At 33.8% G+C, this 15,083-nt stretch overlaps 1 pseudogene across 1 annotated transcript; it reads left to right on the top strand.

The window, feature by feature from the left end:
- The first annotated feature begins 4,450 nt into the window (after nucleotides 1-4,450).
- On the top strand, nucleotides 4,451-13,111 carry LOC143626874 (ABC transporter G family member 22-like; annotated as a pseudogene). Its single transcript, XR_013152505.1, has 9 exons — nucleotides 4,451-5,347; nucleotides 6,859-6,926; nucleotides 7,317-7,549; nucleotides 8,794-8,949; nucleotides 9,026-9,209; nucleotides 10,597-10,905; nucleotides 11,146-11,865; nucleotides 12,618-12,725; nucleotides 12,905-13,111. The product of XR_013152505.1 is annotated as an ABC transporter G family member 22-like (transcript).
- The last annotated feature ends 1,972 nt before the right edge of the window (nucleotides 13,112-15,083 follow it).

The raw sequence follows: 15,083 nt of genomic DNA, 5'->3' as shown, positions 1-15,083 counted from the left end.
TTTATGGCTTTTGAACATCGGTCGACTTTTATCATTATTCCGATCAAAAGTCATAAAACATCGGTTTGAAACTCGATAAAAACTAAACGGCGTTAAGTATTTTTTAACAGAGGTCCATTGAGACAAAAATAGTTGAAAGGTTGGACCGGTGGTAGTGATTTTTAAAAATGATATTATTATCGGTCAATACACAAAATGTCGGATTATATATTTCCAATTTGCCTATTTGCAATGGTTTAATTACACAAGTTTTATCGCATGACCCCAAAAAAAGCCATGATATATACACAAAAGGATGCTGACACGGGTTTTATTCAATCGGAAACCATTAAAACAAATGCGATATTGGTTACAATAATATCAACAACAATACTGATGTAGTTCGGTAACTTTTGGTTTGTCAAAGTAATGGCGAGGTACATACACTGGGTGATAGCTGGGTATAATGTGTATATTTTAGTGCATTAAATGGTTAGTTTTATTAAGTTTGAACTGTGATACTTCAAGCGTGCTTGTGTATTTTCAGGTGTTTGAACGCTAATGATGCTTACTGGGCGAGTTGCGAGCTTAAAATAACATCTTGGGATGGTCGGGAGTGAAAGCACGCATTTCAAAGCCAAAAGAAAAAGAAGAAATTTCCCTGTCTCATAGCCCCATCGCAGTATGCAATGGGTTAAATTTATCTCCCTCGTACTATGCGAGGGAGTTAGAAGTGTTAAACTGTCTAATTTCTTCTTCGCGAAGGCTTCACGCTACGCGAAGAGTCCCAAATACAGAAAAGATAACCTAATTGTTATAAAGGCAGTTTTCAACCTCTATTCGACCTATCTTCCATTCCATAGGCTTACGACCTAGAGGGCAATTTTGCATCATCTCAAAGCTCCCGGATCGTTAATCCTTCCATACTTTCATTCGTTCAACACATAATCGAGTCATCATCATGCAGAGGCAATGCTAAACCACATGTGATCACTTTAGGTAAAGGGTTTTTGTATGAAACTGAATGTATATGTGTTTTCTATCTATAACTGGATTGAAGTATGATTAGCTTTATGATTAATCTATCTTTATGCTTGTTTTGATTTATTAAACAATAGTTTGTCTGGGATTCTAGTTTATCATGCTGATTGGTTGTGTTCATAAACATTTAGGATTAAGTTCTTATAGTCATTGAACAGTTATCTTTAATCACTGATTTACTTAGAATCTTATGTTAACAAACTGGTAATTAGGTAGATTAAGTTCATTTGTGCTAGTTTATTGGATCAGGGTTCCCTGAATCAGCACGACCAAATTACCGTATCTAGTAATTGCTTATCAATCTTAATTGACGATTCATGTCTATGTGATTATCCAATTGATAGGATTCATAATTGTTTAGTTAATTAGATAACTCGAACCTGAAGTGTGTCACTCTGTTCTCATATTGTTTTACAACTAAAAGTATTTGTGTTTTCCTCAAACAAATAAATCTTTAAATTGTTTTATGTCACGTGTCCACTCTTAGTTAATTTATTAATAAACAATGAGTTTGACTTGCACTTTCCTTTGATTTTCTGAGGAGACGATCTTATTTACCCGTACTAACTATAGGATTTGTTTTTTATAAATATACTTATTTTTTTATTAAAGCACGACATCCACATCACTAGGTATATTTTGCGATACTAAAAATATGTTTTATTTCAAACACAACTTCGTTTTTAATAAAACCTATATTAGAATGTTGAAAAAAAATTAATCATGGACACGCATGTGGTTTTTTTCACAAATAGTTAACGATTGCAAGTTATTAGTGAAAATAAAATTATTAAAAACTAAGTGGGTTAACAATGTATATTATTTATAGCATACATATAAGGATGAAGTTGAAACTTAAGAAAAATAAGAAAAGTAAAAAAAAAAATAAATACAAATGGATGCGAGATAGCAAAATGTACATTCAAGTATTCATAACACTTAAGTTGGAATTTTTACTATTAATATAGTACGTGGTATTCTGAGTATAAGTACACGGTTGAACTGTCATCAAGCAAAGCTCTAAACGAGGGGTGTTCATGGTTCGGTTCGAAACCCGTGAAACCGTCCAAACCGGTTATCGGTTTGGTTTCACGGTTGGTTTTCTTTCTTAACTTTTGGTCGGTTGGTTTCAGAGTTTTCAAACCGTAACGAGCGGTTTGGTTTACGGTTTGTACCCAAAACCAACCGTATAAAACCGGACCGTATAATTTAATTATACATATTGTATAAATATTTTATATATTGTATATGTATGTGTATACAAATATACTAAAAGACATAATTAAATAAAAATTATTAATGCTAACGGTAAATTAAAAAATGTAGGCTAAGCCCGATCTAAAACGCAAGACACTTTAATTTGCCTTTCAATTTTTTCAATAAGAACCCAAAAATCAGTTGCTGTAATGGTATTTGTTAAATTTTGTAAATTATCAAGAGCTATAAAATTACATATCACAAATTATTTTGTATAAAACCCCGACAAGCCTCAAACCGTGAAATCAAACCGGAACCAAACCGTTACTAACGGTTCGGTTTGGTTCGGTTTAAGAGTTCAATGGTTTGGTTTTGGTTTACGAAAATAAAAAACCGTTACTAACAGTTTGGTTACGGTTTGACATAAAAACCGCGAAAACCGAACCGTGAACACCCCTATAGTCTAAACTGTATATAGACATCAAGTAGGATTAGTCTGCCATGTGGAGAGATCATGTATGATGCATAGAGTGCATCATGCTTACGTGAAGTTGTTCCCATAAGGACATGCATGGTGTTAGCTCGGGTCAGGTATGTTCGGGTCGGGTCCAAGCCTCATATTTCAGTTTTCGGTTTTGAAAAGAGCACCTCTCTATGTCCATGTGCATACATATAAACATCAAGATTAACAAAAATATTTTGCTACCATTAATTAGCAATTAAGTTTAAAAAGGTTGCATTCTAACTATTTGAAACTAAGTGTCGTTTGTTTCATAGAATTCGTGTGAATTCAAAGGAATTAGAATTAAAATCCCATGACATGGTGTGTTCGTTTCGTTGGAATTGGAATCTTAATTCCATTTTGTTGTGTTCAGTTGTCAAATAATTAGAATTAGATTTCAATACCTTCAAATTCCTTTAAATAAAGGAACTCCAAATCCTTATAAAATTTGAAGGATTTCAAGTAAATTTATTGGAATCTTTTTTCGAGGTTTTTTTTTTTTGAACGAGGACAACGAATAAATCATTTTAGTTTTTTTATTTTTATTTTTTGATTTATATACTAAGTTATGAATTTTTAATTATTATTTTTGAATATTTTATTAAGGAGTTTTGATCTTAATAGAAAACCCCTAAAAAAATTCAAAAAAAACAATAAAAAAATCATAACGCAAAATATAAATTAAAAAAATCTAAAAAACTAAAATATTTCCGCCGTTATCCTCGTTTAAAAAAAACGATTCCAATTCATTTGTGGTGATTATTACAATTCATTAGTCAAACAACACATCAAGAATGGAATTGGATTTGAATTCCTTCCAATTCCAATTCCTATTGAAATGTTTAGATTTCAAATCCAATTTCTTCCAATTCTAAATCCTATGCAAATTCCAATTTCATTCCATTCTATGAACGAACGCTAACACTGCATTCTTGAGTTTTTTATTTAAGGGTTTGGAAAATAAAATATAAGAAAATATTTCTTTTTTCATTCCTGAGTTTTTTTAAAGAAAAGAAAGATAATGGAAAGAAAAGTTGGGTCTTTTTTCCTCTAAAACTTTCCTTCCAAATATGACCGGATTGTGAAGGAAAGTTTATAACCCATTACAATATTACTAATTTACTCTATCTTAATTCTCTTTTTCATTTGGCTATGAGGACATAATTGTAAAGTTACAATTTTTTTTCTTATCTTTTCCTTCCGATCTAACTTAAGAATGTAATTAACACTTTCTTTTCTTTTCTTTTATTTTAACTCGAGAATGTTTTTAAGTATATAATTTCTTATCCTTTCTTCCACTATCTAATCTTATCATTTCTTTTCCTTGTATGTTAAACCCGAGAATGTAGTGTAAGTTTACTCTAATCCTATATGAAATAAGTTAAATGTGTGTGTTAGAGACAATGTGTGCCAGTAATATGAAAGAAAACTCCAAAATCTTCAATGCCCTAAAGAAAGGGTAACATGAGGATGAAGCACCACCTCACAATATTGATGACATCCACAGTCGTGGTTTGCTAAGCTTCACAACGTACAAAACCCTCCATTAATGTTAAAAGTTAAAAAGCGACGACTCTTGGATCCACATCGATCACAAAAAAGGATTGGGCGGGCTAGAGAAATCGAAAAATTTCCATACCCTTACACGTATAGCGCGTTTGTGATCAAATGGTGTTGAGATTGATGGGTTGGTTTTATATTAAATGTACAAATTATAAGAATATATGTGTTTGTTTTTGTTAGGTGATTTTCACAATAATATTTTTCTTTCTGTGGATTAAGGGTATGTTTGTCTTTTCATGTTACTATGATAATTATAAATAGATGTATATGAGACTAGCTTCTTATCAAGTTAGTTCATCACTTTACTACTTTCCTTTGGTTCTTGCTTGAAGTTAAGGTGTGCATAATATATACTAGTATATCTTTAGCTTTCATATAATATACTATACATGCATTGTGTTTGCCAGTGGATGTTTCATTTCTTTAACATGCTAACCATCTCTATAGTCGGGTCGATGAATATCAGCGCGAAGGTGCTTCTTTGTGATAAAACTTGAATTTATTAGTCGAATAGTTTCTTATCCGCGTTGTTACACCCAAAGATTGCTTTTTAGTTAATCTTGTCAATGAAAAGGTCTAGACTTTGGAACATTTTATGCCATTTATGTTTATGATCCATTTTATGAAGATAGGCTAAGTGTTCTTATTTACTAATGGAAGTTCTTTTGTGGGTGCATGTAGCAAACAACATGGAGGAACCAAATTCTAGTTCAGGGTTATCCCGAACAGAATCTGATCAACTAACTGCCAAGATCATATTTGATGGAAACGTGATGAAATCCGAGGTTATGAAAGAGGTGGACAATATGCAAACGCTTTCAGGAAAGTCTAGCAGAAATCAAGTGCTTGCATCACCGGGACGAATCGGCCATAGTGAAAGGAACACACACATCAAGAAAGGAAAGAGTGCTCAAATGAAGTTTGAATATGATGATGTTGGTAGTGGGGCTGCCTTAAGTCGGGCCTCAAGCGCGAGCTTAGGGTTCTCGTTCTCGCTTGCTGGATTCACTATGCGGCCGGATGATATTGTGGATCTTACGCCGCCTTTTAGCGAGGATGATATTCGTAAGTATTTCATGATCTTATTCACTAATTGATGTTGTGATACATTTAGAAAAGATTTATGTTTTGAATACTAAGAACAAAGAGTTGTGGGGGTAGAATGGTCACTAAAAGTAGCTATGAAAGTGATCTCACAAGTCCCAACTCCCAAAGTGCCATGATAAAGCTTTTATGTAGCAAAAAGCCAATGAAGCCGTAAGGGCAAAAGAACAAGAAGTCGGGAAGCAGCTGAAAAGTAGTTCCTTTCTTAAATAATAATAAAGTTCAATAAACACACACACACACACACTATTAACAGCACCAACTATATGTTTATTAGTGTAAAACATGTTAATCCCCTCAAAACACATTAAAATCCTGTAATATGAACATGACCAGTATAACTCATTTATACGTGGTAAAGGGTTCTAATCAGATTATACACAAACAGGTAGAAATGAACAGGTTGTCAAATTGTAACAAATGAATTAAACAAGTCGTAAGTGAGTTAAACTTATAGGCATATAAAACATCTTAATTTATATTTTTTCGTTCTAATTTAAATGGGTGTTTAAAAGCGATAAACATGTAAACGTATACATGCTCCCTTTTATTAACTGGTTAAACAGATAAAACTGGGCACGACCTATTCGTTAAACGGGTTACGCATGACCATCCAAGACCTAATTATTTGCGTGTCTTGTTTCGTCAGTATTATCACCTTAGTTTCATCTATTTGCCTAAAATTATAATAATTTAGGAAGCTAATTATTAGTTATGTTTGATAACCAATTAGAACTAACTTTTATTTTGTATTTGAGACCTATAAGTGGATACTAACCAACAAACTGGACCAAATAATCTTCCGCATTTTTTATAAGAAATCACTATGTATATCATAAAATTTATCTTACATATCTTATATAATTTCACAAAAGAATCCAATTGCAAAAGAGAGGCAGGTAAGCGGGCAACAAACTGCCCCGCAACCCCCTTTGAAAGGAAAAGATTTAAAAAAAATCAAATAAGAACCCTTATATATTTATGAGTTAGGCAGCCTGGCTTACTTTCATGCACACAGTGAATCCTGCAGACTGCAGTCAATCTACACCAGCATAAGTGCGCTGCACCATTTTGTAGAAAATGGGACATGACCAGGACCACCAGGGTCACACCCTGGTCCACTGCCTGCTACCAAGTCAAATCCTCTAGAACTCAAGTCCAATCCAAGAAAGTCTTCCTCTTATCTTTATATTTTCTTCATATTAATCGGTCCCCTCATTTGAATTTTAGGCACACATCCTTCAGTCAAGGTGTTCATATGACATCTCATATCATATCATATCAGTTTTCCGTATATATGAAACCATTCAATACATTAAAAGCCGACACGCATAATGTTAATCAATCAATCAGGGTCATCGTAATAATAATGCGTATCAACGATAAGTAAAAGAATATATTTATGAACGTATGATCGTATGTGAACTTTCTTGTGTGCAATATAATTAATAATAAAAGCATGTTTGTTACAGCTGAAGACATCGAAACAGGCATGCGTCATAAGTTTCAGACCGAACCTACCTTGCAAATCCATCTGAAGGTATACACAAATGCATGCAAGCTTCAAACCTTATAATATTATTTTCAACATTTATTAATATACTTTCTCTTTTTTATAGAAACAAGCCGCCGGTTATAACGATTATTCGTATAATAAATGCAAATAGATTGATTTCCTCTATGTCTATTTGGACAGGAAAAGATGGAGGTCTTTCTATGAGAACAATGCAAGATATATTGTCAGGTTCAGTCTTGTACAGAATCTCATGTTGTATGGTATTTATGTACAAGACTAATTTGCATTTAAAAGTAATAAAACAGAATAAAATAAGCTAAGAAAAAAAGAAGTCAGCTGAGTCTCATTAATCCTGTAACAAATGTGGTATAAATTACTGGTTTTTTTTTATAAGAAAATGTCACAAATATGCAGTTTACAGAAGTGACATACAAGATAACCAAAGGTGTGACATCCACAGAAGAAAAAATTATTTTAAAAGGAATAAATGGTGCGGTTTACCCGGGAGAGGTTTTGGCCCTCATGGGTCCATCTGGGAGTGGGAAAACTACACTCTTGAGCATGCTCGGAGGGCGACTCAACGATCATATAACGGGAGGATCGATCACTTATAATGACCAACCTTACTCCAAGTCACTAAAGAGCAGGTATGCGTTGTATATTATTTGGTTGAGTTTTAATATATTGGTGTTTGCAACAACTTTGCTTATGGTGTGGTTTGGATCATTGTATGCTTAACAGTTTTTAATCATTATAAACCAAAATGAAACCTTTGGCAAAGTGAAACCGAACCAAGCGAAACTGTTACTAACAGCTGGTTTTGGTTTGGCTTCACGATTGAGCTTATTGGGTCAAAAAGAATTATAAGCTGATTATGACTATAAACCCAAAAAACAAAACAAACTACACAAAACTTCACTAGTTAGATATTTGTTTTTACTCCGAGAACTCGTTACCAAAAACTCAAGAGACCCCACCAATAATCTGAGAACTTAACCAGTGGACTAGGTAAAACACAGCTTTCGTTGGCATATGAATAGGTTTAAATAAAGGATATATTTTTTTATGTTAAAAGTATGCTTTTCTTATTGAAATTATTTTGAATCATTGAATTTTCGTAAGAAACTTGAGAATGTCGTTGAAAATCAAGATCGAACTGATCAACTCACTAGAAAGAAAACATATTTGGCTAACTCCCCAAAGATTTTATTGACCAAGAAAACTGTCTTAAAAACTTGATTACGTCCCTACCCTAAGCACGGCATATATAGCAATCCTATACACGTTTGACTATAATTACGACTCAATTAGTTAATTCAACAATAATTATCTAAAACATATCCAACCATAACTCGAATAAGATTCTTATATCCACAAACTAATTAATAATGTTTATTACACCAAACAATAAGGTCTCCTAGTTGGTCCGTGCTTCTTAGCCACAACTGTAGGTCCCGAAGGGTCGGATCAAACAACTATCTTGGATCAATCAAACTCAGTGCTGGCAGAATATCACACCAATGCACCTTTGGTCTCGGGCTTTTTGTGTGTGAGGGTGAGAGAGAATAAGAGGATAAGAATTTATTAAAAAGCTTGTTCTCATTACAGGAAGCATGCATGAGAATACTATTTCATATCATTACATGCCCAATGGGTTTCTTTACATGGCCTTGGGCCCAAATACATATAAATACAAAATATAAGCCTAAACATAAACTTCAATACAAAAGATTCAATAATTAACAAAACGAGGCCCAACAACAACCGACTAAGGAATTCCCACAAAAAAAAAGCATCTTGAGATCCTGTTATCGGAAAACTCACACTACAGCCATTTTTTTTTCTTTTTTATCTAATAGTTATTTAAAGTTTTTAAACGTGATATGGGCAGGATCGGGTTTGTGACTCAAGATGATGTTTTGTTTCCACATCTAACAGTGAAAGAAACTATAATGTATGCGGCTCTTTTGAAACTACCAAAGACATTAACAAAACAAGCGAAAGAGAAACAAGCCGAAGACGTTATTCGTGAACTTGGTTTGGAGAGGTAACCTTTAAGTCGTCTTGTTGATACTTATAGATTATTGTAACAACAAAAGATGCTAAGAATAACCTTAAAACAGGTGCCAACATACTATGATAGGCAACTCGTTTGTTAGGGGAGTTTCAGGTGGAGAACGAAAACGGGTTTCTATTGGAAATGAAATCATAATCAACCCGTCTCTATTGTTCCTTGATGAACCCACCTCCGGGTTGGATTCTACAACTGCCTTGAGGATCATTGAACTACTACAGGACATAGCAGAGGTATGATTGTTTACAATACATATGATTTTTCTTAAAGTCTGCATCAATATTTTGTGGCCATAAACTTGATCATTGTAGCGGCAAATTTGAAAATAGGGGTGTTCATTATTCAGTTTGAAGTTGATTAAATTGCAATGAAACCAATCAAAACCGAATCAAATTACAAATTTGGTCTTCAGCTCAAACCAAATAACTAAAATAAACGAAATAGCACCAGCATCATCACCGTACTTAGTAAATCCCACCAACAGGAAAGCTATGGTTGGGTCTAAGGAGGGTAAATTGTAGACAGCCTTACCTCTACCCCGTAGGAAAAGGGAGGTTGCTTCCAGTGAGACTCGCAGCTCGATAGTAGTATTGCATCAAGCCTTGAACATAAGGCACATATCCGTCGATTGGAGCATGAACCTTGGCTTTCGTCTATCAACATCACCACATGATGCCTGGTGAACCTTACGCCACTTTTAACGTTATTTTCACGAAATTAGTAAAATAACGTCAAAATTAGTGCAATTTCACTTTTGTCCCTTGAGGACCCACACATATATACATTATATGCGCACACCATAAACAGAGCGAGCTTAGTTATCTAAGTTTACTTATTTAACCCAATCAAATTACAATTTTATTCCAATCTTACTTAGCCCAACCAAGTTCAAAAACAAACAATGGTAAATAAAAAGTTAAGAATTTTCTAAATTTGAAAAAAGAAAAGTTATTCGGTTTATTCAATTGAAATGAAAACTAAACCAATTTGAATTCAGTTTAAATCTATTGAATTCTGCTCGGTTCGGTTTTCGATTATGGCCAAATAACCTAAACATAAACACCCTTTTTGGAACAAAATCAGTCACTCTAAGTTATGTCGCTAATTGTTTAGCCACAACATCTGTCGCTAATGACGGTCACAAATGTTGGCGCTAATATGCTTGGCTGTAATATCGGTACTAATTTTCAAACAGAAATTTTTGTCGTTAAAAGTACAATGGTGCCAACGACAACAACCAATCAAAATGATACACGTGTAGTCGTCTTGGCCGACTGATCCTAACTGTCTTCGTCAACTACCTTTTTAAACGTGTATTAATTTGATTAGCATTTTTTTTGGACCTCACTGTACTTTTAAAGATTTTAGTGTGATGGTAAACCCTAGCTTTAGCTCAGTAATTGCATTTGTCTTTTCATGACTGGTTCTAACTATCAAGTCTATTTTAAAAACGACCGAAATTCCAAGTCTATTTTGTTAGGTAGCCACTGGCCAAAAGTCTATTTTAATTTGGTAATTTTTCTAATCTTAATACAGTCCAAAAGTAGCAAAATAGCATTTGTGACTTTTATGAAATGATGATTTAGTAGTGTTCTTAATTTGTTTATGTATTTGTAACAGGCGGAAAAGACGGTGATTACAACGATCCATCAACCATCTAGCAGGCTATTTCACAAGTTTGACAAACTAATTCTACTTGGTAGAGGAAGCTTGTTGTACTTTGGGAAAGCTTCAGAAGCCATGGGATATTTTTCATCAATAGGATGTTCTCCCTTAATTTCCATGAATCCAGCCGAGTTCTTGCTAGATCTTGCAAACGGGAATCTAAACGAGGTTTCCGTTCCCTCTGAACTCGACGACAAACTGCATATAGATAGTTCTGGAAGAGAATCAATGAATGGGAAACCTTCTCCAATAGTTGTTCATGAGGTAGAACATAATAATTCAAAACAGTCACTAAAAGTACCATTTAGTGATAAAATTGTATTAAAAAAGTTATGTGATTTTAGTGCATTTTAATAAATATTTTTGGCTAAAATGTAGAAAATCAAATGTTTACTCACACATCAAAACATGTTATATCACACTTTCTAGACTTTGATCATCTTGTGACTATTTTTTTATTTTTAGTGACAATTTTTGGAGTCTTAAAAATGGTTCTTGTTACAGTATTTAGTTGAGGCTTGTGCTACGAATTTGGCCGAAGAAATGAAAAGAAAGCTCGGGATTCGTGCATCGATCTATCGGGAAGTGAAGTCAAACATGCATTCGGTGAAACGAGAATGGGGTGCGAGCTGGACCGAGCAGTTTACTATACTGTTTTGGAGAGGGATTAAAGAAAGAAGACATGATTATTTTAGTTGGTCAAGAATCACACAAATCGTCGCAACTGCGATCATCTTGGGACTTCTATGGTGGCGATCGGATGTTCATAGCCCCAAAGATCAGGTAACCGAGTTAAAAAACAAATTGATGAATATATAATAGTTACCACTCTTACTAAAACAAAGAAACGTGTCCGTGTCCTGTAAAATCTCACTCATACAGTATGATAAGATTAGGACAAACCGATGTTAGTAATGATATATAAATGTGTAATTGTAGGCGGGATTGCTTTTCTTTATTGCTGTGTTTTGGGCATTTATGCCGGTTTTCACAGCAATTTTCACATTTCCTCAAGAACGAGCAATGCTGAAAAAAGAGAGAGCTGCGGATATGTACAAGCTTAGCGCATATTTCATTGCAAGGACAACGAGTGACATCCCGCTAGATCTTATTCTTCCAGTGATCTTCCTGTTGATTGTTTATTTCATGGCGGGCCTCCTATTAACCGTGCAATCATTTCTCCTAACTATGCTTATAGTCTTTTTGTGCATTGTTGCAGCTCAGGTACGGTACTTTTAATATGATATAACTACTAGATAATTGACTTTCGGGCTACAAAAATAAGGAAATATCACCAAAATAGCCATTTTGACCGAGATAATTAGCAACATAGTCTTGACTTTTTAGAATTACCAATCAATCAGGGTGCGACACGTGTCATGTTGGCGCAATAGTTTTCAATATGACGCAACAAATTGAATTACTTTAGCGTAGTATATTTAACATGGGGTGTCACGTTTACATCTTGAACCATTTTCTTAACTAAAAAAAATCAATAAGTCAAGTACATTTTGTTAAAAGTCAATTGTCAAAATGACTATTTTTGTAATTTTCTCAAAAAGTAATTGGCGGCGCTTTCCATCAGTCTGAGTATTCGCCTAAAGATAATTCAAATCCTAGAAAATGACAAATTTTTTAAATCTTCATTGGTAAAATATCTGCCACCATCTCTCGGTAAGATATTCCTCTGAGCTACAGACCCCACTGCGTCTCCACTGGATCTGTTCTCAGAAGTAATCTCAGGCTATCCGACCATGACTTCCGTCGGTGATATCTTCATCAGTATAGTTTGTCAGTGATCCTTTAGTGGAGTATTTACCCACACCCTTTTTCTCACATTCCTTCGCCAAACGGATCACCGACAACTACCTTTATCGACAGATATGTCCGTCGATGATTGTCCAATTTTTAGTGGATGTTTTTCCTTTTCCTTCTTCAACTAGTTCTATACTAAGCATGCCTATCTATAACTATAGGGGCTTGGACTTGCTATTGGTGCTGCAGTAATGGATTTAAACAAAGCAACAACTTTGGCTTCTGTAACTGTTATGGCTTTCATGTTGGCTGGCGGTTTTTTCGTGAAGGTAATGCATAATATTTCAAATCTTTAAAACTGTTGGAAATCAGGTCCTTGACCGACCACACAAACACGATTTATACTAAACTCGTTCTAAATTCAAGACTATTGTCTTCAAAACTTCATAATATCAAGTTGATTATATTCATTCTAGTAATATATACTCCATTAATTTTGCTTTTGTAGGATGTTCCAGTTTTCATATCTTGGTTAAGTTATTTGTCATTCAACTATCACACATACAGACTTATTCTAAAGGTGCAATATGGACATATAACTTCTGTTGTTGACGGGATAGAACTAGACAGCGGGTTGAAGGAAGCCAGTGCATTGGCAGCCATGGCTATCATCTATCGTATCTTGGCTTACATGTCATTGCGACACGTGGGTTAGGATGAATGTTTTGATGATCAACGACTGAGCGCAAGTATGTGTGTGTATATATGTATGTACGTATGTACAAATAATTAAGTAGATATGGTGTGTGGAAGAAGAATGTCTCATCTTCTATAAAACTGTGTAAATTTGTATCCTAAACAATTTTGATGGACTTAACTGAAGGATCAAAAATCTCATAATTAAATTTATATTTTGACTTGGACTACTTTAAGTATGACTGTTTAAAATTAAATTTAACTGAATCAATAAACAATGTCCTAATTATGTATTGTGTTGGACTAAACTAAATCGAACAATACGAATAACACCGATAATTTTGTGATAACTAACCACGACTCTTTCAATATTATTAAATAAAAACGAAAACCACAGAAAATACAGTACCCTGACATCCATATCTATACTAACAATGACTTGCATTCTACTCCATATCAAATCCTAATAATATTCAAAGCAATTAATAAACAAACCCTATGTCTGTCTCTATATCTATCTCTATCTCTATCTCTAACAATTATATCTCTAACTCTGTCATTATCTCTTTCTTTTTTGGATTATCTTTGTCAACAAATTTTAAATCTTTAACCCCCTTATTTCTCGGTTTAACCATTTAGCTCTTTCACTTATGAAATATTGTTCATGATCAGTTTCCTTGTATACGTCTAGATTCTGAAATAAGCGTTTAGATTTCGTGTTTGTGACAGGAGGTGAATCATAGAGATATCACAAGAGAGGGGAATGACATGTCGCTTGAGAAATTGGTCTTAGTGAAAACTCTTGGTGGATGAGTCAAGGTAAGATGGATTTTTTAACACCCACCCAAACAAATATGCATCTTTGTGTCTTTATATAGTGAAATAATATTTACCTTTTTCATCTCAACTCCAAAGCAATAAAGGTTTTTACTTAACAAATACTTTGAAATAAACAAGTTATCTAGACATTGGTCATTATTTCTAAAGCAACTCCCTCCCCCCAAGTTTCTACAACATCTATTCATCCTTCTGCATCCCAACTAATGGGATTATTGACAACGCCAGTAACGAAAAACCTTGCTTCTAGGCTAAGTATTTAAGTCCTTCAAGCAACTAACCCTATACGACGTTTAAGCTCATTAATGGAGAATTTACAGATATTTTAACAAAAATTTGTTCTTAAAGAGAAAACATGACTAGGTTACACTAATCCATATCAAAAGAGTTATTTTACCAGGATTTTTTGTTGCATCGGCTAAACATCTAACTCAATATACGAATGTTAACCTTCATATGTGAATAACCTATTTTGTTTGCCTTAACATTAACCGAACTGTTTCCTTGATTAATTAGATTTAAAACCGAATCCAAAACATATAGCTCACTTATCAAGAATCCATGCTGTTTGCCATGTGTTACCATTTAACCAAAGTGTTTAAACACGAATTCCTAGATTAAACTGAAAACCGAAACCGGAACATCTGAATATGGCTCATTACACAACTACATAAACAAGTATAAGCTATGGATTTTTGCTACGAAAAAAGTTGGTTGCAAATTTTGCTACGAGGTAGCTACGGATTAGCTAGGGACACATTTTGCTACGATATAGCTACAGATAATTCGTTGCAAACTTGAGAAAATAACTATAATAAAAATAATTTCATAAATCCGTACCAAATTTGTAGCTAAATCGTGAAAATGAATATTATTAACTTAATAAAAAAACGTTTAGTAAAATCTTTGGCAAAATTCATAACAAATTTGAGAAAATAAAAATATTGAAAAAGTATCAAAATAAAATTCGTTACAAAATCCGTAGCAATATCAAAATAATAAAATAAGACTAATTTTATGAAGTCGGTAACAAATTTCGTAGCAAATTCAAGAAAACAAAAATAACTCAGATAGACATAACAAACTCTCAAATACAACTATTATTTCTGGTCAGCCCCTACCCAATTAAAGCTGACCCATTTGTTACTTCATGG

The sequence above is a fragment of the Bidens hawaiensis genome, unplaced genomic scaffold (genome assembly GCF_021521415.1).
Source record: "Bidens hawaiensis isolate Kalapana, Puna unplaced genomic scaffold, B.hawaiensis_p1.1 tig00004525_1, whole genome shotgun sequence".
In the NCBI taxonomy this organism is placed as follows: Eukaryota; Viridiplantae; Streptophyta; class Magnoliopsida; order Asterales; family Asteraceae; genus Bidens; species Bidens hawaiensis.
This window is presented reverse-complemented; position numbering and strand designations above follow the sequence as displayed.